This window comes from Typha angustifolia, chromosome 15, assembly GCF_048772165.1.
Source record: "Typha angustifolia cultivar Huaian chromosome 15, ASM4877216v1, whole genome shotgun sequence".
NCBI lineage: Eukaryota > Viridiplantae > Streptophyta > Magnoliopsida > Poales > Typhaceae > Typha > Typha angustifolia.
The window spans coordinates 12,141,470-12,166,369 of record NC_133253.1 but is presented as its reverse complement, the minus strand read 5'-3'; the positions used below and the strand labels follow the sequence as shown (position 1 = coordinate 12,166,369).

The 24,900-nt window shown below is 41.5% G+C and overlaps 1 non-coding gene across 1 annotated transcript; it reads right to left on the bottom strand.

Moving 5' to 3' along the window:
- Positions 1-19,252: 19,252 nt before the first annotated feature.
- On the bottom strand, positions 19,253-19,359 carry LOC140779985 (small nucleolar RNA R71). The gene has a single exon (XR_012107430.1). It is a non-coding gene; the product is annotated as a small nucleolar RNA R71 (small nucleolar RNA).
- Positions 19,360-24,900: the final 5,541 nt, after the last annotated feature.

Sequence of the window (24,900 nt, the reverse complement as noted above, 5' to 3'; positions counted from 1 at the left end):
TTGGGTTTTTCCACGTTAAAATCTTGGCGTTCATCTCTGCTTTCGTTCTTAATATTTCTTCGGACTTTTACTTAAGCGAACGAGCGATATCATTACCTAGTGTTTAGATACATACGTGTGTCTAGGGATTTATTTTTTCAAAGTGATAAAGACGAAGGGGAAGAAGTGGTCGAGATCCCAAAGAAGAAGGAGGACTCAATAGACGAGGGAGATTAGAAGTTAGAAGAGACCTTGCCAACGGTAGAGGTGGTAGGTTGGTGAAGAGTGAGGAGGGAAATTAGAGTAGAGAGACAAGAGAAAAGATAGAGAGGCAAAAAACTAATATTCCAATAGCATAATAATTTTGGCTGCCATCCACACCTTTATGTAGGCTAGCCAACAAGCCAAAGTAATAATTATTAACCCTTATTCTAGTGGACTCCTACCGATTACAATAAATCCAGATCTTGAAGAAATTATTCCATAGCCTATTATTGGTATCAAGCCTATATTTTGGTACTGTGATGGGTTACGGTATCAAAAGATCAGCTATGGAACGATTCCTTCAAGATCTAGATATAGTATAGGAATCAATCCGTGCAACCATCGTAAAATATTTGTGAAATATTATCCAGTAGTCACAAAATTATGAAACTAAGTTGATTAGATTCATAACTCCCTGATCTATAACTTTTGTATTTATGCCCTTTGTAGATTCGAATTGCAACTAGAACGAAAACATAAAATAACATGGTTGATGGTGGTGGTGACGAGTGGAGTCAATGTTACAGTTATGGATGGGTATGGAGATGAAGGTCGATGGTAGATGTGATTAAGGAAGACAAAGGGAACAAAATGGTCGAGATCCCAAAGAAGAGGGTGGCTCGATAAACGAGGGAGATTAGAAGTTAGGAGTAACCTTGCCAACAGTAGAGGTGGAAGGATGGTGAAGAGAGAGGAGGGAGAGAGTCTAGAGAGAAGATAGGAGGCAAAAAAATCAATAATATAATTCCATTGTGAATTTGGCTACCATCTACATATTTATAGAGGCTAGCCAACAAGTCCTAAAATAATAAGTAACCCTAATTCTAGAGGATTTCCGTCGATCACGTTCGAACGCACAAAGTACGTTCTTTGTATGTGCGAACACAATGCAGGCATTCAAACGTGGCGTTCAAACTCGCCTAACTGCATTCGAACGTACATTATGAATTCTCTTTATTTTCGAACCTAATGCAGGTGTTCACAAGGGCGTTTGAACGCGACCCCACCTGCGTTCAAACGCGACCTATAGGAATTTAATTTTAATAAAAATAAACAACAAATGCAATAAAAAAATCCTAACTAAGTGTATCAGCCCACCACGTTTCCCCCAGCTTGCCCTCAAGGTGTAAAGTCGGGGAAATGCTCCAAAATGTATGTCTCCAACTCCTAAGTCGCCTCATCAGATAGCTTGCCAAGCCACTCAACTAGAATCTTTATCTCTAATCTGGTACCATGTCATCGTTGGTGTCTAGCAAGTACACGAACTGCTTTACGATCTCTATCTCCTCCAATGGCTCCGGTAGATTTGATCTAACAATCTCATGATCTCTAATGTGCTCCGTCAACAATGAAATATGAAAGACGGGATGTACTTTCGACCTCTCCAGCAGCTCTAAATGATATGCAACTGGACTAGTACGCTCCAACACCCGAAACGGACCAAAGTATCGATGAGCTAACTTTTGTTTACGCATCGGACGCAAGGTCACCTATCGATACGGTTGCATCCTCACAACTCACCACGCTTCCCCCATCTTGCCCTCAAGATGAAAAGTCAGTGAAACGCTCCAAGATATCAGTCTCCAACTCCCATGTCATTTTATCAGATGGCTTACCAAGCCACTCAACTATAATCTCCATCTCCAATCTGGTACCATGTTGTCGTCGGCGCCTAGCAAATACACGAACTAGCTCTATAATCTCTATCTCCTCCAATGGCTTCAGTAAAACTGATCCAACGATCTCATGATCTCCAATGCGCTCCCTCAGCAATGAAACATGGAAGACAGGATGCACTCTCGACCACTTTGGTAGCTCCAAATGATATGCAACCGGACCAATATGCTCCAACACCCGAATGCACCCGCGATCCAGTAGCAAACCGCCTTGATTCTCCAACTCTAGATGGCGCCCCGGATCATCCATCACCTCCTGCAATAATTTCAAAATATCTGGGTCAGATGTACATGCATACCTCAGCTCGTCAAGGAAGGGAAAGGTAGGATTTCATAATCATATCCCAGCAATTTTGTGACCCATATCTGCTGTGCCGGAGTGTGTATATGCTATCCCATAAAGTATGGAAGGCTCCTTTGATCGATTCGGATAATGAATTGCTTACTGATCAAATAAGGCTTCCACTTTATCACCGCATGCAGAATTGCCAACATCTCTCTTTCATAAGTTGCTAATTGCTGAGATTTTTGTGACAAAGAGTTACTAAGAAAAGCTATGGGACGTCCTTCTTACATTAGTACAGCTCCTCTGTCAACACCCGACGAATCACATTCTATAATGAATTCTTTCATGAAGTCCGGTAACGCTAAACGGGTGCCGTCGTCATTGTTGTTTTTAATTTTTCAAAGGCTAAAGTGGCTTTATCCTGATATGATCACGCCTCGGGCTATGGAGCTCTGATACCAGCTTGATACGATCTCTCTTTATGGGCTAAGGATCGATCTCTTCCGATTCTCAGATCTAGACTAGATCTAGCACGGAACTTTGAAATAAGATCCCAAAATATGCCACCGTCGGATCGACGTGAAATTTTGATATGTTGTAGCCCCATTTTTAGGCAAAGCCGGATTGGGGATCTCGAGATATCATCTGTTTAGTGGACGAACGTCAGGATGATCTTTTTTGGATCCGTGGATGGAGGCACGTGATCCTAGGTAATGGTGGATGGTGGAGGACTGGCGTTAATAGTGTGGCACCGGTGAAAAAGTGTTGATGGAAAGGTTAGGGCAAGTGTTAGATAGATTGGAAGAAGGGGGAGAAGAGGGCCACTCCTAAGGGACTAGGGTGATTGGTCGGTCGAGGGAGGTTAGAAGCGGCATCGCCGGGGATTGAGAGAACGGGAGCGAAGAAGACGAAGGAGGCAAGGCAAAACTCAATCTCAATATTCAATAATCAATTCCTCACTTTGGTTGCCATCCACATCCTTTTAAAGGCTAACCAACAACTCAAAATTAACCCTAAAAATACAATTTTCGTCGACCGCATTCCAACGCACCGCGTTCGAACGCATCGAGTTCACTCCTCTGGATTTGAGAACGTGATGCAGGCGTTCATAGTGTGTTCGAACGCACTGCGTTCGAACGCACAGTGCACTCTCTTCATGCACATTCACAACCCCGTTCACAAACTGCGTTCGAACTCACTCCACCCGTGTTCGAACGCGATGTACAGAAAACTTATTTTAATGGAAATTAAACACTAAAACATGAAATAAAAACACTCCTAAAGTGAATCCATGCTCGAGACGACGTCGGTGAAATCCGAATCGTATCAATCCACCACGCTTCCGCAACCTTGTCCTCAAGGTTTGAAATTTGGGAAGCGATCCATGATATCTGACTCTAGCTCCCATGTAGACTCGTCAGTAGGTTTGCCCAGCCACTCAATCAGCACTTCAGTCTCTAATTTGGACCCATGGCGTCTTCTCCTACGGCCTAAGACTCGGACCGGTTCAGTGGGGCCATCTTCCTCCGTTAGTTCGGGTAAGGCCGAACCCACCACATGGTTAGGCCCGATCTGGGCCTTCAATGCTGATACATGGAAGACCGGATGTAACCTGGTTCCTTCAGGTAGGTCCAACTGGTAAGCTACTGGACCGATTCGTTTTAGCACTCGATACGGACCGTAGTACTTGTAACCCAACTTTTGGTTCAAAATTGGCCTCAATGTGGATTGCCGATACGGTTGAGCTCGAACGAACACCAATTGATCCACCTCAAATTCTCGCTCACGTCGGCCTTTGTCATGAGTTTGCTTCATGCGGTTTTGGGTTGTGGCTAGGTGAGTCTTGAGCCGTCTCAATGTTTCATCTCGATCAGCAAGCTCCAAGTCAAGCTCAGTCCTATCCGCCGCCGCGAGTCTATCGTACGCACGCAAGACAGAGGGAGTGCGCCCATAAACCGCCTTAAAGGGGGTCATGCTGATGCTAGAGTGATGAGCAGTATTGTATGACCACTCAGCCCATGGAAGGAATTTGACCCAATCCTTTGGTCGGTCCGCCACAAAGCATCGCAAGTATTGCTCCAGTCCGCGATTCACCACCTCAGTTTGGCCATCCGTCTCAGGGTGATAAGCTGAACTAAGGTTGATTTGAGTCCCTTGCAATCTGAAGAACTCGGACCAAAACTCACTGATGAAGATGCGATCCCGGTCTCACACGATCGTCCTAGGCATCCCATGCAAGCGTGCCACTTTCCGAACAAAAATTTCAGCAACCTTTTTACTGAAAACGGGTGAGACAATACTATGAAATGAGCATATTTGCTCAGTATATCCACCACAACAAACACCACCGATTATCCCCGAACCTCTGGCAGCCCCTCGATGAAGTCCATGGAGATATCCTCCCAAATACGCTCCGGTATAGGTAGTGGTTGCAACAGCCCGCTAGGCTTGAGTGCCTCCGATTTGACTCGTTGGTAGATTTGACATTCACGCACATACTTCTTCACGTCCGTCTTCATCGCTATCCATGTACAGTTTTGGGCTAGCCGCTTGTAGGTATGTAATACCCCTTCATGACCTGCTATAGGAGTATCATGGAAGTGTGCTATCAATAGTCTCCGTAGCTCTTTATTCCGGGGTACCTTGATTCGCCCGCACTCTAGTACTAACCCATCGCGCTCCTCATGCTTGGGGTGGCTTGAGGGGTTCTCTCTCAACTTCTCCATGACTCGGACCAGCTCACTATCCTCTGCACTAGCTCTCCGCAAATCTGAGAAGGAAGGAAAGGTGGGCGCCGAGAAAGAAGCGAGCTCCCTTGCGTCCCTTTCGTTTGGAAGTCCAAGCAGCGGTTTACTTCCTTCTAGCAGCACTCTCTCGTCATTTCTCCAAAATGTCAATGTGAGGCTTGTAAAATCAAATGTCACGGGCCCCAAGCTTCGAAGCCATTGGGTTCCCAAAACAATATCGGCACCTTGCAAGGCCAACGGATAGAGATCCAATGTGAAAATTTGGCCTTGCACCTTCAATTCCACACCTCTATAAATAAAATCTGCTCGCAATGTGGTGCCATCTCCGATCGTCACATCGAACCCTTCCGTGGGTTCTGACTCGAGCCCAATCTTCCTAAGGAGCCTCTTGTCAATGAAGTTGTGGGTGGACCCGGTGTCAATTAAGATTCTCACCGTGGTTTTCTTGACTACACCGTTCATCCACAAGGTCTTTGGCACAACTGTCCCCAAATAGGTGTGGAGGGAAATTTCAGCTACCATGTCCTCCACAGGTTGCTCCTCAGCTTCTTCTCCTTGATGTCCAGCCACATCTGCACTTTCAGCTGCAAACTCATCCTCAGCTTCCTCTAATCCATCGATTAGCATCACTGATCCCATCGGTTTAGCGCAGCGATACCCGGGTACAAACTTCTCATCACAACGGAAGCATAGGCCCTTGGCCCTTCTTTCTTCTACTTGGGTAAGTGTGAGTGCTCGTCCCGGACCTTTAGGTGCATACTTCACATCTTGGGATGGCTTCAAGGGTGCTCGAGGAGGTACCACTGTAGCAGCAACTCTTGGTACTCCGGTGATGTTTCCTACCGTTATGGTTGGTTGGGATTGATTGCGGCTTCCTTGACTCGTCCAACTCTGTTTCAGGTGTATCTTCATGGCCTTATGCTTGTCTTCCATAAGCACTGCATCCTCGAAGGCCTCCTTTAAGGTTCTAGGCCTTAAAGCCCTCACATCGGCTTGTATGTCACCCCGTAGCCCGGAGATGAAGGTGCTGCGAAGTTGCTGATCCGTCCATGGTGGATGACATCGGCTACTAATCCTCTCAAATTCTTCTTAGTATGCCCGAACCGTAGTCTTTTGCACTGTTTTTGATAGGAGAGCATCAAAGTCTTCATACCCCGATGCTCCAAATCGTCATGTGATATTGGCGCCAAATTCAGCCCAAGTTTCGATGGCCTCTATGGCATTGGCTGCTCGAAACCAATAAAGCGCTGCATCCTCACGGTGGAAGCTCAAAAGTGTCACCTTGTATTCTTCCGCCGTACCTTGGTATGCAAAGAATTGCTCCGCCCTATACAACCAATCGATCGGATTGCCACCTTTGAACTTGGGGAATTCGAGACGCACGACTTGTCCACGGATGCCATTGTCTCGTTCCGGATCTTGTCCAAGTCCTTATCTAACCGGGGGAGGATGCACCATGAAGGGTTGTGATACGATTCGGACTTCACCGACGTCGTCTCGAGCATGGATTCACTTTAGGAGTGTTTTTATTTCATGTTTTAGTGTTTAATTTCTATTAAATTAAGTTTTCTGTAAGTCGCGTTCGAACGCGGATGGAGTGAGTTCGAACGCGGTTTGTGAACGGGGTTGTGAACCTGCGTTCGAACGCACTGTGAACGCCTGCATCACGTTCGTAAATACCGAGAGGCGCGTTCGAACGCGGTCGGCGAAAATTGTGTTTTAGGGTGAATTTGAGTTGTTGGTTAGCCTATAAAAGGATGTGTAGGGCAACCAAAATTGATTATTGAATTTTGAGATTGAGTTTTGCCTTGCCTCCTTCGTCTTCTTCGTTCTCGTTCCCTCAATCCCCGGCGACGCCGCTTCTAACCTCCCTCGACCGGCCAATCACCCTAGTCCCTTAGGAGTGGCCCTCTTCTCCCCCTTCTTCCAATCTATCCAACACTTGCCCTAACCTTTCCATCATCCATAACCTTTCCACCATCACTTTTCCACCGGTGCCACCCCATTAACGCTGGTCCTCCACCAACCACCATTACCTAGGATCTCGTGCCTCCATCTACGGATCCAAAACAGAGCATCCTGATGTTCGTCCACTAAACGGACAATATCTCGAGATCCCCAACTCCGATTCGCCTAAAACTTAATTTGTTTGAAAGCTCTTTTCTGGGGCTATAACATATAAAAATTTCACGTCGATCCGACATCGGAATATTTCGGGATCTTATTTCAAATTTCCGTGCTAGATCTAGTCCAAATCAGGAAATTGGAAGAGATCGAACCTTAGCCTAAGGGGAGATCGTATCAATTTGGTATTAGAGCTCCATAGCTCGAGGCATGATCGTATCAAGCTTGGTATCAGAGCTCCATAGCCCGAGGCGTGATCGTATCAAGCTTGGTATCAGAGCCACCGTTCCTCGGACAAGCGCTTCCTATGATGACCACCAGATCTATAGCTGCACGGCAAGATGATGAAGAAGAGATTCTCCCAATAAAGGAGAGAGAAACGGTTGCAAGGCCTTCCACCTGCGGAACTGTCCGATCTAATCGAAATACGGAAGAACCTAGCATTCAAGCCGTGTTGGGGTCTCTTTCCGAGCAGATGGCCATCAACAACCAGATGATGATGGAGATGATGCGGGAACTACGGGCGACAAGGGAAGCAATGGCGAACGGGAACACACCATCGACCCCACGACGCGAGTCCATCCCCTTGAACCCACCGCCACCAGTTCAGCCTTTGCAACCACAAGAGCCGCTACTACCACCACCCTATGGGCAGAGGCAAGCAAAGATGGTTACACCAAGTCCAGTTGCAGGTGAACCCATCCGACGAGCAAACCACCATGGAGACCACCTTGCCCTACACATCCTTTTATAGGCTAACCAACAACTCAAATTAACCCTAAAAAACAATTTTCGCCGACCGCGTTCGAACTCGCCCGACCGCGTTCGAACCCTAAAAAACATACTTTATGCAAATATTGAAATTTGTGAAAAGATAAATGAGACTAGTATTGATACGACTTAGAGAACAGTCCCGGTATAAATCGTTTGCGATTTTTCGTGGTGACTCTAGTCTATCTGGAAATCCAGGGGAAAGTTCTAAATTAGATCACTGCGGTGACTTTCTTAGGTGACTCTGATAGGATTAGAGAACAATCCTAGGATGAATAAGAAAATTTCCTAGGTGACTCTAACTTCTCTCAACGGTTAGAGGAAAAGACAGAGTGTGTTGATCACAGGGTGATACCCTCTGATGACCCTAACCAGATCAACTATGAAGAAAAGTCTCGAGCGTCATCTCGAGGTGACTTCTAGTTGATGTGGATCCACAGAGTTTAGACCCATTGAGACATATGATAATATAAATATCAAAAAGATGTTAATATGTTGAAAACGTGCAAGGTTACAAGTTGTGACATCTCTCTATTGTTATCATTGTTATTATTTAGAGAGCATGCATATTGCATATTGTGATAGATATTGTTGCTTTTAGTTTAATTTATTCAGCATTAATATGATTTAAAATTTATTTAGTTTTCGAGTGGATTCCACTCACTAAGCTATAGTTGTTGGCTCATGGGTTTTATTGTTTTTGTATTTGTTTATTTATTTCAGGTAATAGTCAGCGGGGCGACTGAGCGAGATGTACCCGGATTCCACCTCCACTTAAGATTCACCCATTTACCTTTCTGCTCTTTTAGATTTTGTGCTTAGATTAGAAGTTTTGTTTTTTTAGTTTAGAGACTCAAAAACATTAACATTGTTTTTATTTTTATTGCAATTAGTAATAAAATTTAATAAAGCACATTCTCATTTTATTTATTTATTTTGTCATCATATACGTAGAGAGTATTATTAAGGCTTCGTGCATCTCAAGCATATTGAGATGCATGACCGGTCATGATTCCTATTTTGGGTCGTGACAATCATCATACATGCAATCTTTTGCGGATCCGCCGCTACACCATCCGCTAAAATGATGTGGCCTAAATACTCTACCTATGGTACTTCCCACAGAAACTTGGACTTTTTGATTTTCAATTGGTTTTGCTCTAACAAATTCAGCACGTCCTCCAAATGCCGCGAATGCTCTAATTCAGTCTTGTTATCGTCAAAAAATACCAAGACATATCTTCGCAAGAGAAGCCGAAATATATCATTCATGAGACCTTGAAAGGTAGCTAGAGTATTGATGAGACCAAAAGGAATCACTCGAAACTCGTAATACTCTCTGTAGTCCAAAATACAGTTTTATGAATATCCGCCGGGAGAACTCTAATTTGATGATACTAATACACTTAGTTAGGATTTTATCTAATTAGCTAAATCCAGCTCTCCGTAGTTTTGGAAAAATATTTATAGAATATTCAACACATATCTAAATAATATCAAACTAATTGGATAACGTCGATAACCTCTAGATCTACAACTTTGATATTCATCACTTCTCTAGATTCGGAATATATCTATGCCAAAACGAAAATAAGGAATACTGGTTTAGTTGGTTTGTTAGGGTTTCATATTGTTTTAGGACTTATTGGCTAGCCTCTATAAATATGTGGATGGCACCTAACTTTATATTGCTATTGGATTCTTGATTTCTTGCCTCCTATCTTCTGTCTAGACTCCTCCCTCCCCCCTCTTCACCATCCTTCCACCTCTACCGTTGGCAAGATTTCTCCTCGCTTCTAATCTCTCTCGACTGTTGAGCCACCCCTCTTCTTTGGGATCTTGACCACTTCATTCCCTTCGTCTAATTCCCTTAATCACTTCCACAATCTACCCTCATCTCCATACCTTTCCATAACCCTAACATCCACTCCACCCGTCACCACCACCATTACCCACGTTATTCCGTATTTTCGTCTCTTCTACAGTTCGAATCTATGAAGGGTGTAAATACAAAACTTGTAGAGTAGGAAGATATAAATCGAACCCAATTAGTTTCATAATTTTATAACTACTAAAAAATATCTAACGAATATTTTCCCACGGTTGCATGGACTGTTTCCAACAATAAATTCAGATCTTAAGGAATTGTTCCGTAGCCGATCTTTTGGTTCTAGATCCCATCAATTTGGTATCCGAGGTTTAACAAATTGGTATCAGACCCTAACAATTTGGTATCAGAGCAGGCAAACCTCAGACCTCCATTAATGGTTGAAATAAGGAAGATGACATCAAAAAGGAGACCTATGGAGAGCACACCGCCAAGGAAGGACTCAATGCACGATGATCCTAACCATGAGGCCGATTCCCTTGGAGCGACCACGGTAGGACCAAGTTAACCAATATCTATGGGTTTGAATATGGATGAACTAAGGGACATGTTCCAAACATTGTTGCATAGAGTTGACAACATACAAAAGGATCACAATGAATTCAAGAAATATGTCGTGAATCGATTGGGTTCGTCATCTCCTCTTCAACAAACGGAGTTTCAAGAAGGACCAGCGGTGGGACCCCATCGAATTGATACCCCATAGGTCCAGGTGCGTCATATGAGTGTCAATGATCCCTTCCTACCTATGTCTTCACATCATCCCTCACCTCTGTTACAAAACCCAAAACCGGTGGTGGTGGAACCCGAGAGGTGTGAGGCACCGGTGCGCTTCGTCAATGAGGAGGATTGGCACTATGAGGATGAGCTTGATCCCTATGGAGATGGTGATGGACGTGCTCGAGGATTTAGAGAAGGTGATCAACATGCACAAAGGTTTAGACCTGAACCAAGGATCTTTCATGGACCTAACAATGCCATTCGGGGGACAACCGCACATTTGAACTTTCCAAAATTCCAAGGCGGTGATCCAACGGATTGGGTATTTCAAGTTGAACAATATTTTGATTGTCAAGGTACAGCAGAAGATGCAAAAGTTCAGATGGCAAGCTTTCACCTCCAAGGAACAGCATTGCATTGGTATAGATCGATTATTCATAGTGGTAGATTTACCGGATGGGCTGATTTTTGTAGGAGGATTACACGTAGATTAAAGCGGCATATGAAGATTTTGTTGTCACATTAAGCCAGATGGTTCAAAGGACTACCATATTAGAGCACCAAGCTGAGTTTCAAAGAGTTAGTAGTCGTTGTGAGCCACCGTGGCCTAAACGTACATTGATGAGTACATTTATTTCAGGGCTATGAGAGGAGATACAAGCGGATGTTCGTGCTCTATGTCCTACTACTCTTGAGGAGGCCTTTGAGAAGTTCGTGAGGATGGAACAAAAACATAGGGCTCTAAAGATGGCAGCGAAAACCAATTGGGGCAATTAAGATAGGCGGTTTGCACCTAGAACGCCGGCTGCAAATTCTGCAGTTTCATAAACAGCGGCTGCGACTACTAGACCACGACCATCTTTGAGACCTTATACTGATGTTAGAGGAGGCACTAGACCCCCCGTTCAAACTCTCACACCTGCCCAGGTGGAGGAGCGAAGAGCGAAGGACCTTTGCTTTCGATGTGATGAGCGTTTCACCCCCGGTCATCGGTGTTCTAAACCGATTGGGAGTGTGATGCTTATCGATGGTCCGGAGGAGGATAATGAGATTGATGATAATGGAGAGTGTCCAGAGGAGACCCATGAGGAGACCGTTGAGGAGGGCATTGAGGAAGATATCCATGCTGAAATATCGATGCAGCTCTGCGCAGTTTCTGAAAGATATTTGTAAAATATTTGACACATATCCAAATAATATTAAACTAGTTGGATAAGGTCTAAAACCTCTAGATCTACAACTTTGATATTCATCACTTCTCTAGATTCGGAATATATCTATGACAAAGCAAAAGCTTAATCCAAAAGGTATTCGGAGAAGATAACGAATACTAGTTTAGTTGGTTTATTAAGGTTTCATATTGTTTTAGGACTTGTTGGCTAGCCTCTATAAATATGTGGATGCCACCCAACTTTATATTGCTTTTGGTTTCTTGATTCCTTGCCTCCTATCTTCTTTCTAGACTCCTCCCTCTTCACCATCCTTCCACCTCTACTGTTGGCAATGTTTCTCTTCGCTTCTAATCTCCCTCGACTGTCGAGCCACCCCTCTTCTTTGAGATCTCGACCACTTCATTCTCTTTGTCTACTTCCCTTAATCACTTTCATAATCCACCCTCATCTCCATACCCATCTATAACCCTAATATCCACTCCACCCGTCACCATCACCATCACCCACGTTATTCCGTATTTTCGTCCCTACTACAGTTCGAATTTGTGAAGGGCATAAATACGAAAGTTGTAGATTAGGAAGATACAGATCCAACCCCATTGGTTTCGTAATTTTGTAACTATTGGAGATCATCTGACGAATATTTTCCCACAGTTGCGCGAACTGCTTCCTATTATAAATTCAGATCTTAAGGAATTGTTCCATAGTCGATCTTTTGGTTCTAGATCCCATCAATTTGGTATCCGAGCTTTAACAAATTGGTATCAGAGCCGAACAGATACCCAACCCTCAAGTCAAGCTTACTAAATATAGTCACCCTTGCAAGCTCATCCAGCAACTCCTCGATAACCAGAATGAGATACTGGTCCTTGACGATAATAGCGTTTAATGCTCGATAGTCGACACAAAAATGCCAAGTTCCATCCTTTTTTTGCACCAATAGCTTCGGGGATGAGCATGAACTATGACTTGGTTATATGTGGCCTTACTCCAACATATCGGCTACCATATTTGAGATAACTTCTTTTGCACATATGGATACCGATATGGCCTCACGTTCGCCAGTGTAGCCCCGAGTACAATCTCTATGTGATGGTTCGCCGCTCTCCTCGGTGGCAACTCCTATGGTTTCTCAAACAGTCCAAAAATGTTATCTAATAAATTAGATAATTCAATGGTAATACCTGAACTCGTTTGGGGCTCATTTCATGCTGGTCCTAACTGAAGAAGATAGGCCAAATTATATGCATAAGACAGCCCCACCATAGGCTGCATCGCAAAAATCGGTGAAGACCAAACACCATCAAGCCACACATTTTTGTTTCGTTGCTTAAATTTCATCCACATGCTTGATGGGCTCTGATACCAAATTGATGGGTTCTAATACCAAACATAAGCTACGCAACGATTCCTTTATGATCTGGATGTATTATAGGAATCAATCCATACAACCATAGAAAAATATTCAATAAATATTCTCTGGTATTTAGAAAATTAGGAAACTAATTAGGTTAGCTCCGTAACTTTCTGATCTACAACTTTTGTATTTATGTCCTTAGCAAATTCTAACTGGAACTGGCATGGAAACATGAAATAATGCAGGTGATGGTGGTGGTGACGGGTGGAGTGGATGTTAGGGTTATGGATATGTATGGAGATGAGGGTGCATTGTGAATATGGTTAAGGGAAGTAGATAAAGGGAATGAAGTGGTTGAGATCCCAAAGAACAGGGGTGGCTTGATAGTCGAGCGAGTTTAGAAGTTAGAAGAAACCTTACCAATAGTAGAGGTGGAAGGTGATACGATTCGGACTTCACCGACATCGTCTCAAGTTTGGATTTACCTTAGGATAAGATTGAGTTTTAGGATAAGATTGAGTTTTAGGATAAGATTGAGTTTTAGGATAAGATTGAGTTTTAGGATAAGATTGTGTTTTAGGATAAGATTGAGTTTTAGGATAAGATTGTGTTTTAGGATAAGATTGAGTTGTTGGTTAGCATGTGTGGAAATAATGCAGGTGATGGTGGTGGTGACGGGTGGAGTGGATGTTAGGGTTATGGATATGTATGGAGATGAGGGTGCATTGTGAATATGGAACAGGGGTGGCTTGATAGTCGAGCGAGTTTAGAAGTTAGAAGAAACCTTACCAATAGTAGAGGTGGAAGGTGATACGATTCGGACTTCACCGACATCGTCTCAAGTTTGGATTTACCTTAGGATAAGATTGAGTTTTAGGATAAGATTGAGTTTTAGGATAAGATTGAGTTTTAGGATAAGATTGAGTTTTAGGATAAGATTGTGTTTTAGGATAAGATTGAGTTTTAGGATAAGATTGTGTTTTAGGATAAGATTGAGTTGTTGGTTAGCCTATAAAAGTATGTGTAGGGCAACCAAAATTAGGATTGAATATTGAGAATTGAGTTTGCCTTGCCTCCTTCATCTTCTTCGCTCTCGTTCCCTCAATCTCCCCGGCAACGCCGCTTCTAATCTCCCTCGACAGGCCAATCACCCTAGTCCCTTAGGAGTGGCCCTCTTCTCCCCCTTCTTCCAATTTATCCATCGCTATCCCTAACCTTTCCATCATCCATAACCCTTCCACCATCACTTTTACACCGGTGCCACCCCATCAACACCGGCCCTCCACAATCCACCATTACCTAGGATTTCGTGCCTTCATCCACGGAATCCAAAACAGAGTATCCTGACGTTCGTCCACTAAACGAACGATATTTCGAGATCCCCATCTCCGATTCGCCTGAAACTAGATCCGTTGGAAAGCTCTTTTCCGGGCCTACAACATATCAAAATTTCACAGCGATCCAACGGCTAGGATATTCAAAGCCATAGCACCAAAAGAGGGTTCGTATCAATCTGGTATCAGAGCCTATAGCCGAGGAAGGATCGTAACAGAAGGATGGTGAAGAAGGAGGAGGGAGAGAGTCTAAAGAGAAGATATGAGGCAAGAAATCAATAATCCAATAGCATAATGAATTTGGCTGCCATCCACATATTTATAGAGGCTAGCCAACAAGTCCTAAAACAATATGTAACCCTAATTCTAGAGGATTCCCGCCGATTGTGTTTGAACGCACCAAAAGACGTTCTTTGTATATGTGAACGCGATGCAGGCATTCGAACTCGCTCAACCGCGTTCAAACACTATATGCGTTCTTTATATTTGCGAACCTAATATAGGCGTTCACAAGGGCGCTCGAGCAAGACCCCTCCTACATTCGAACGCGACCTATAGGAATTTTATTTTAATAAAAAAAATAATACAATAAGAAAAGATCCTAATTAAGTGTATCAGCTCACCACACTTCTCCCACCTTGCCCTCAATGTGAAAAGTCAAGGAAATGCTCCAAAATGTCAGTCTCTAACTCCCATGTCGTATCATCGGATGACTTGCCAAGTAACTCAACTAAAATCTCCATCTCCAATCTGGTACTATGTCGTCGTCAGCGTCTAGAAAGTACACGAACTGGCTCTACAATCTCTATCTCCTCTAATGGCTCCGATAAAACTAATCCAACGATCTCATGATTTCCAATGCGCTCTCTCAGTAATAAAATATGGAAGACAGGATATACTCTCGACCCCTCCGGCAGCTCCAACTGATATGCAATCGGACCAATATGCTCCAACACCCGAAACGGACTAAAATAACAACATACTAACTTTTGGTTACACATTGGACGCAAGGTCACCAGTCGATACGGTTGTACCCTCACAAACATCCAATTGCCAATGTCGAACTCTTGCTCCCTATGGCTGCGATAATAAACTTGCTTCATGCAGTTTTGAGCAAGTTTATAATGAGCACGCAACCTCCTCAATATGGCGTCTCTATCCATCAATGCTAAGTCCACCTCCGTCCGGTCTGCAAATGCCACTAGATTATAAGCGCGTAACGTTGGAGTCGTGCGTCCATACACCACCTCAAATGGAGTCATGCTAATGCTGTTATGGTAGGTGGTGTTGTAAGACCACTTCGCCCATGGTAAGAACTCCAACCATTGTTTCGGCATCTCTCCAACAAAGCACCTCAAATATTGCTTAATGCCTCGATTAACCACCTCGGTTTGACCGTCCGTCTGTGGATGGTAGGCCGAACTAAAGTTCAGTCGAGCCTCTATAATCTAAATACTCCACTTTTGGTACTTCCCATAGGCACTTGAACTTCTTAATCTTCAATTGGTTCTGCTTTAACAAATTCAGCACATCCTCCAAATATCATCAAAAAATACCTAAACATACCTTCGTAATAGAGGCCAAAATATTATTCATGAGGCCTTGAAAGGTAGCTGGAGCATTAGTAAAACCAAAAAGAATCACCTAGAACTCATAATGCCTATTCGGAGTTTGAAATGCAGTTTTGTGCACATCCGTTGGGTGAACTCTAATTTGATGATACCTGGTCCTCAAGTCAAGCTTACTAAATATAGTCGCCCCTACAAGCTCATCTATTAATTCCTCGATAATCAGAATGGGATACCGGTCCTTGACACTAATAGTGTTTAGTGCCCGATAGTCGACACAAAAATGCCGTGTCCCATCCTTTTTTCGCACCAATAGCACGGAGGATGAGTATGAGCTATGACTTGGTTGAATGAGGCATTTCTTCAACATCTCGGATACCATCTTTAAGATAACTTCTTTTTGCACATGTGGATACTGATATGGCGTCACGTTTGCCGGTGCAGCCCCGGGTATAATCTCTATGCGATGGTCTACCACTTGTTAAATTCATAATTGTAATATTTGTTATGCCCAAATTATTAAATGTTAATATTTTATTTTAACTAATTAATGTATTTTAGTTATATGTAGTCCTTTGATCAATTAGATCTTATTTAATCACTAAAAATGGTCTAATTTGGGCTCAAACCATAATTAGGCTTAGTCACTACTAACTAACTGAATCTACCTCTCATCTTTCAAGTCATGCTTAAGTTAAACCATGATCTACTAATCATTTTCTTCTTTATCAAAATCACAATGAGTCAAAATTTCTTCTTTTTTTATCAAGCAATAGATTTTCAACAATCAAATATCTATCAAGTTACAAAATTTTAGTAAGAAATTTTCACCTAATGCAGTAAATTTTCATCTCCAATTCAGGCAAAATTTCAGCAATAATTGTAGCAGTAAACAAATTTCAAATTCTTATTTGAGCAGCAATTCCGGCCAAGCAAATTACCTACCTAATGCAGCAGGTTTCTAACATATTTCATGCAAATTTTCACTAAATTTCATGCACATATTTAGTAAATTTCAAACACAATCACAACAGATTTCCAGCCGATTTAAAGCAAATTTTAATGCTCCAAGAAGTCTATAAATAAAGGGATTGAGAGCTAAAGAAAAATGACTTTTCTTGTGTTTATTATATTATATTTTTCTTTTGAGGAGTTGTAATTTAAAATTCAACATTCAAACTTGCAATTGTTTCAATTCAATTTGCAACAATAGAGGACATTCGAAGAAATTTCAATCTTTGTAAGTTAGCAAAGTTCATATTCCAATCTTCTTTTAGCGTATCTCAAGTTTTTGGATTTGGATTTTGTTTTTGAAAGAAGTATTCTGCAACTCTCTAGTGCTAAATCTTATGTTTATTTTTTTTCAAGTTGTGTTATTAACTACTAAAATGAATTTCTAATTTTCTTAAGGTTGAGGATGAAGCTTGTTGAGAACATATTTCTTTTATTCTAAATCTCTTATGTGTTCTTAATTGCTAAATAGGTTCTTCTTTCTTCTACTTTAAATTTGTTGTTTAGAATTTAGATATTAGTTGTTTTTCTTCAAAAGGATACATCTAATGATTTAAAATTCTTACTCTATATTTTCTAAAAATGAAGGAAGAACGTATTTTTTATGAAAATTGAATTGTTCATTCGAAGATAATCTTTCGATCCACTGGTGATTGATTTCTTGGTGAATTGTAGAAAAAGAAGAGATTTATGTTATCGAATAGAAATGAGTTATCTACAAGTGGATTCCAAGACCTAATTTCTCACACTTAATTAAAAGAAATTTGCAAAAAGGTTTTCTTTCTCCATAAATCTCCTAAACCCATTTTTTAACTAGGTTAAAATTATTTTTAAGATCTTCAAACAGTTCAAGTTTTCAAACAAGTCCTCGTGGGATCGATACCTTGCTTGCCGATCTACTCCATAGATTTGTGCACTTGCAAGTGTTACTTAATTTGTCACAACAAGTTTTTGGCGCCGTTGCCAGGGAGTTGTGTTGAAAACTGTTTTGAAAATTTTAAATTAATTTTTCTACTAGTTGTTTAAAAAAAATTTAAAAATTAGAAATTATTTTTTAAAAAAATCCAAATTTTGTTCTTGTTTTGAATTATTCTACAGAAACCAAAGAACGACAGAGGATTGTGCTTGAAGAAAAGAAAATTGCTTAAAAATTACTCCTAACGGAGTAATTGCTAACCGATGGACTCGATTAGAAGGTTTGAATTTTCTTAACCCTACCCACAAATCTCCTATGAGTGGGTTCTGAACTGATTCTATGTGATTATTTGTTCATTCGTATTTGCATAAAATATTTAGTAAGGGCACAAACCTCACCAAGATAAGGAGTAAATTTAATCACCACATCCTTGCCCACTTAAGTTAATCATCCCCTTTCATTTTAAAACCCAAGCCAAACATCTAACTTAAAATCAAGTAGACGTCAGCCAAAGGATTTCACATAGCTCATAGGAACCTCTCGGAAAGAGTTATCTTTTGGTAAGCCCAGTGAGCACCTTCCAAATTACAATGTCCAAGTAAGTTTTGTCAAAAAGGAGAGCCGTACTGAGGTGCCTAAGGGAACTGGTATTCTAAAGAGGCCAATGCCAACCAGTATTCTTGGGAACTTACCTGGTTGTGTTTTGGTAGGCCTTAACTGGTAATCCTCTAGTTTACTCTGAAAGGGAGTAGGAGCTCTCTAATTAGAAGAGAAGTGATTCTCTACAAGATTAAAATTGGAAAAAAAATTGCTTACTCTCATATTATACTTTAAAAACACAAATTATTGACTGTGATTTGCTTGGTAAGATTTGTGTTTGTGAAGCCTTTTTAAAAACATAGAAATTGGTTGGGTTCAAGATAGTTCAGGTCAGCTTGCTAGGGAAGAAATGACTAAAAACCATCAATCGATTTATGATGATACCATAACTTTACAAGAGCAATTTGCCCCTAATGGAACCCAACCTTCAAAATGCATTGTGTTACCTAACACTAATGCAACTCATTTTGAATTAAAATCTGCCATCCTTTAATTGCTTCCTACCTTTTATGGTAAGGAAAATGAGAATTCATACTCTCATGTTGATGAATTCTTGGATATTTATTCAACATTCAAATTTCAAAACTTTTCTTATGAATCTGTTAGGCTAAGGCTCTTTCCTTTTTCATTGAAGACCAAGCAAGAACTTGGTTGAATCACTTAGAGCCTAACTCAATCACCACTTGGAGAGATCTAAACTATAAATTTGTGTCCAAATTTTATCCTATGTCTACCAAGCAAGAACTTGGTTGAATCACTTAGAGCCTAACTCAATCACCACTTGGAGAGATCTAAACTATAAATTTGTGTCCAAATTTTATCCTATGTCTAGAACAAACCAATATAGATTGGCCATCTCCACTTTCAAGCAGAAAGAAGAAGAGAAATTTCACGAGTCATGGGAAAGGTTTAAGGATCTTCAAATTAAGTGCCCTCATCACAATTTTGAAAAATGGTGGTTAGTCCAGTATTTCTACAATGGCCTAACTGACACAAATCGTAATCTAGTTGAGTCCATGAGCGGTGGGTCATTCATGGCTAAGAGCACACCTGAAGATTGGGCTCTTTTTGAAAGAATAGCTGAAAATTCCCAACAATGGGATTTTAATACTAAAAGTTGAGGGACATCACAGTCTAATAGAGGAATATATGAAGTTCAACCTGATGTGAGTATAAATGCATGACTGGATAGTTTGTTTAGGAAAGTTGATGCCCTTGTGTTAAGTCAAACTATGAAACCTATAAATCAGGTGCAATCTGAAGTTTGTAGTGTTTGTAACAGTCCCATGCACACTACAATGGTTTGCCCTTCCTTAGGGTACCAAGATGGGTTCAATGAACAAGTGAATGCCCTAAATCAATTTAGAAAGCCATTCAATAGTCCTTACTCTGAAACATACAATCAAAATTGGCGAAATCACCCCAATTTTTCTTGGAGGCCACAGTAGCCGCAAAGAAACCAAGGAGGACCTCCAGGATTTAACCAATTTCGTTCTCCTACTCAGCCTATCTCTTATTCCCCTCCTCTTAGTCAATCGGTTATAGTACCTCAGCAACAACCATCCAACTTAGAAGCGATGAAAGAGAAATTTATTACTGGAACTAGTGCTAATTTGCAAAGAATAGAAGCTACAAATATACAAAATTCTCAAGCCATTTCTCAACTTCAACATCAAGTGGGTCAGTTAGCATCTAAGGTTAGTGCGAGAGAATAAGGAAAATTTCCTAGTCAACCCATTCCTAACCCAAAGGGCCAATATGAGGTTAGCCAACCATCCATCTCAGGTGTACACAACGAACAAGTTCAATCAGTCATTACCCTTCGGTTTGGAAAACTAGTCAATAACAAGGTTGAAGTGCCAAATTATGAAAAATCTATCTTAGAGGGTGAAGAAATCTATGTCCGGCAAAATAATCATGATAGTTCATTTGGAACTATAACCTTTGACTCTAGCAACCCAAGACAGTCTCTACCTAAGTCTAGAAATTCATCTGAGCATACTTTTATTCCCAAAGCACTATTTCCCCAAAGACTAACTCTGGCTAAAGTAGGAACAAACTTTAGTGAGATGATGAAATTGTTTAAGCAAATTAAAATTAACATTCCATTACTCTCAAGCAAGTTCCTGCTTCTGCCAAATATTTGAAGAATCTTTGCACTCAAAAGAAAATCAAAAGTGCAAAAGAAGGCATTCCTAGCTGAGCAAGTAAGCTCAATCATCCAAAACAACATTCCACTTAAGTTTAAAGGTCCAGGTTGTCCTACTATTTCATGTGTCATTGGCAGTCATGTCATTGATAAAGCCCTTTTGGATTTAGGTGCAAGTGTTAATCTTTTGTCGTATTCAGTTTACAAGCAATTAGGTCTTGGAGAGTTGAAGCCAACTCAAATTAAACTGTCTTTGGCAGATCGTTCTATCAAATATCCTTGAGGCATCATAGAGAATGTTCTGATTAAGGTAGACAAGTTTATTTTACCTGTAGATTTCATAATCCTTGATACTGAACCTGTCCAAAACCCGAGCAATCATATCCCTGTGATCTTAGGAAGACCATTCTTAGCCATTGCTAATATAGTCATTTGGCTGTCTTTTGGCAATATGACTGTTGAATTAAATGTTTTTGATGTTAGCCATCAACCTCCTAAAACTGATGATGTTTTTGAGGTTGACATGATTGAAGGCCTATTAGAGAGCATAAATGAGCAGGCAAATGTTAAGGATCTTTTAGAAAAGTGTATTTTACATTTTGATGGTAATTTTGATTGGGAAACTTCTTTTGAGCATTGTTAGAGTCTGCACCTCTTATAGATTTTAATAAATGGTAGCCCAAGATTGAACTTCTTCCACTATCTTCATCCCCAACTCCTCCGTCCATCATAGAACCTCCAAAGCTAAATCTTAAACCACTACCTGATACTCTTAAGTATGTGTTTTTAGGCTCTTCTGAAACCCTTCTTGTTATTATAGCATCTGATTTCGGTAAGGAACAGGAGGAAAAACTTGTGAGTGTCTTAAAAGAATACAAGGAAGCTATAGGATGGACCAAAGCTAATATCAAGGGAATTAGTCCTGATGTGGTTATGCATCAAATCCATTTAGAGGAAAATGCAAAAAAATCTCATGAACTGCAACAAAGGTTAAATCCTATGATGAAGGATATTGTTAGAGCTGAAGTGCTAAAATTATTAAATGCGGGTATTATCTACCCAACTTTGGATAGTGCATGGGTGAGTCCAATTCATGTTGTGCTTAAGAAGTCTGGCATTACAGTAGTGCAGAATAAGAACGATGATTTAGTACTCACTCGTGTTCAAACAGGGTGGTGTGTTTGTATTGACTACTGAAAACTTAATCTTGTAACTAGGAAGGATCATTTTCCCCTTCCTTTCATCAATCAGATGCTTGAAAGGTTAGCCAGACATGCTTATTATTATTTTTTAGATGGTTATTCTAGTTATAATCAAATCCCTATAGCACCTGAGGATCAAGAGAAGACCACAATTACTTGCCCCTTTGGAACATTTGCCTATCGTCGCATACCTTTTGGGTTATGCAATGCTCCTAGTATCTTTCAAAGGTGCATGATTAGCATATTCTCAGATATGGTAGAATGGTTCTTGGAAGTTTTTATGGATGACTTTTCTATCTTTGGATCATCATTTGATGAATGCTTGCACCACCTGTCTCTAGTCTTAGAAAGGTGCAAAGAGAAAAGCCTAGTGCTTAATTGGAAAAAATGTCACTTTATGGTGAAGAAAGGAATTATTCTAGGACATATAAGTTCTAAAGACGGGATTGAAGTCGATAAGGCTAAAGTTGACTTAATTTCTAACCTTCCATCACCTCAGATTGTGAAGGAAATCCTATCATTTTTGGGTCATGCGGGTTTTTACCGACGATTTATTAAGGATTTCAGTAAGATATCACGACCTTTATGTAATTTACTAGCTAAGGATTCTCAATTTGTCTTTAATGAAGAATGCTTTTCAACAGTTAAAAACTGAATTAACTTCTATTCCTATCATTCAACCACCAAATTGGGATGAGCCTTTTGAGATTATGTGTGATGCATCTGACTATGCAATTGGAGCGGTTTTAGGACAACCGGTTAATAGGTTACCACATGTGATCTATTATGCTAGTAAAACCCTGAATGATGCACAACTAAATTATTCTACTACTGAGAAAGAGTTGCTAGCAGTTGTGTTTGCTTTAGACAAATTTAGATCCTACCTCTTAGGGTCTAAAATCATCATCTATTCTGATTATGCAGCACTTAAGTACCTTCTCTCTAAAAAGGATGCTAATGCCTGTTTAATTTGTTGGATTCTGTTGCTATAAGAATTTGATCTTGAAATTAGGGACAAGAAAGGTTCTGAAAATGTTGTCGCAGATCACTTATCTAGGCTTATCCTAGAATCATCTTATGAATCCAAACCAATATCTGAATCTTTTCTTGATGAGCATCTAATGAGTGCTTCTCAGCTACCATGGTATGCTGATATTGTCAAGTATCTGGTCAAATGCCTCCGCATTGGACCAAGCAAGATAAGTCCAAATTTTTAGCTGAGGTCAAGTCCTTTTTCTAGGATGACCCATACTTGTTTAAGCATTGCCCAGATCAAATTATTAGGAGATGTGTGTCTGATGATGATTTTTATAAAATCATTTCTTTTTGTCATGATCAAGCCTATGGGGGTCATTTTAGCTCTAAAAAGACTGCTGCAAAAATTTTGCAATGTTGGTTTTATTGGCCTTCCATCTTTCGTGATGTTCATGAGTATTGCAAAGTTTGTGAGAGATGTCAAAGACTAGGGAGTATTTCTGGGGCTACAACATATCAAAATCTCAAGTCGATCCGACGGCGACATCTTTTAGGATCTATTTCTAAAGTTCCGTGGCAGATTCTGTCCAGATCGGGAAACCGGGAGAGATCGAACCTTAGCCTAAAGGGGAGATCATATCAAGCTAGTATCAGAGCCACAGTTCCTCGGACATGCGCTTCCTACGACGATCACCATAGCCATGGCTGCACGGTGAGATGAGGAAGAAGAGATTCTCCTAATAGAGGAGGGGGAAACGGTCGCGAGGACTTCCACCTGCGGAACCGCCCGGCCAAATCGGAATACGGAAGAACCTAGTGTTCAAGCCGTGTTGGGGTCTCTTTCCAAACAAATGGCCATCAACAATCAGATGATGATAGAGATGATGCGAGAATTACAGACGATAAAGGAAGCTATTGCGAACAGGAATGCACCATCGACCCCACGACACGAGTCTACTCCTATGAACCCGCCACAATCGGTTCATAATTTGCAACAACAAGAGCCGCTGCTGCCACCACCCTATGAGCAAAGACAAGCAAGGATGGTTCCACTAGGCCTAGTTGCAAGTGAGCCCATCTGACGAGCTAACCACTATGGAGATCACCTTGGAGATCTGGATTTGTGGGCGGGGCAATAGGAACCTAAACCACGGCGAGTTAATCAAAATCGAAGGAGGGATCATCAACCATTTATGGTGCATCCTCTTTCGGTTAGACAAGGACTTGGACATGATCTGGATCGAGACAACAGCATCCGTGGGCAAATCGTGCATCTTGAATTCCCCAAGTTCAAGGGTGGCGATCCGATTGATTGGTCGTATAGGGCGGAGAAATTCTTTGCATACCAGGGTACGATGAAAGAATACAAGGTGACGCTTGCGAGCTTCCACCTTGAAGATGCGGCGCTTCATTGGATTCGAGCAGCCAATGCCATTGAGGCTATCAAAACTTGGGCTGACTTTTGCGCCGATATCACACGACGATTTGGAGCGTCGGGGTATGAAGACTTCGATGCTTTCCTCTCAAAGACAGTGCAAAAGACCACGGTCGGGGTATACCAAGAAGAATTTGAGAGGATAAGTAGCCGATGTCATCCCCCATGGACGGATCAGCAACTTCGCAGCACCTTCATCTCCGGGCTACGGGGAGACATACAAGCCGACGTGAGGGCTTTAAGGCCTAGAACTTTAAAAGAGGCCTTCGAAGATGCGGTGCTCATGGAAGACAAACATAAGGCCATAAAGTTACATCTGAAATAGAACTGGTCGAGCCAAGGAAGCCGCAATCAAGCTCAACCAACCATAGCAGCAGGAAATGTTACCGGAGTGCCAAGAACCGTTGCTGCAATTATGCCTCCTTGAGCACCCCTGAAGCCATCTCAAGATGTGAAGTACGCACCTAGAGGTCCGGGACGAGCACTCACACCTGCTCAAGTGGAGGAACGAAGGGCCAAAGGCCTATGCTTTCGTTGTGATGAGAAGTTTGTACCCGAGCATCGCTGCGCTAAACCGATAGTATCGGTGATGCTAATCGACAGAATGGAGGAGGCTGAGGATGAGATTGTAGATAAAGATGAGGGTGTGACTGGGCAGCAAGGAGGAGTAGCTGAGGAGTGACCTATGGAGGACATGATGGCCGAGATCTCCCTCCATGCCTATTC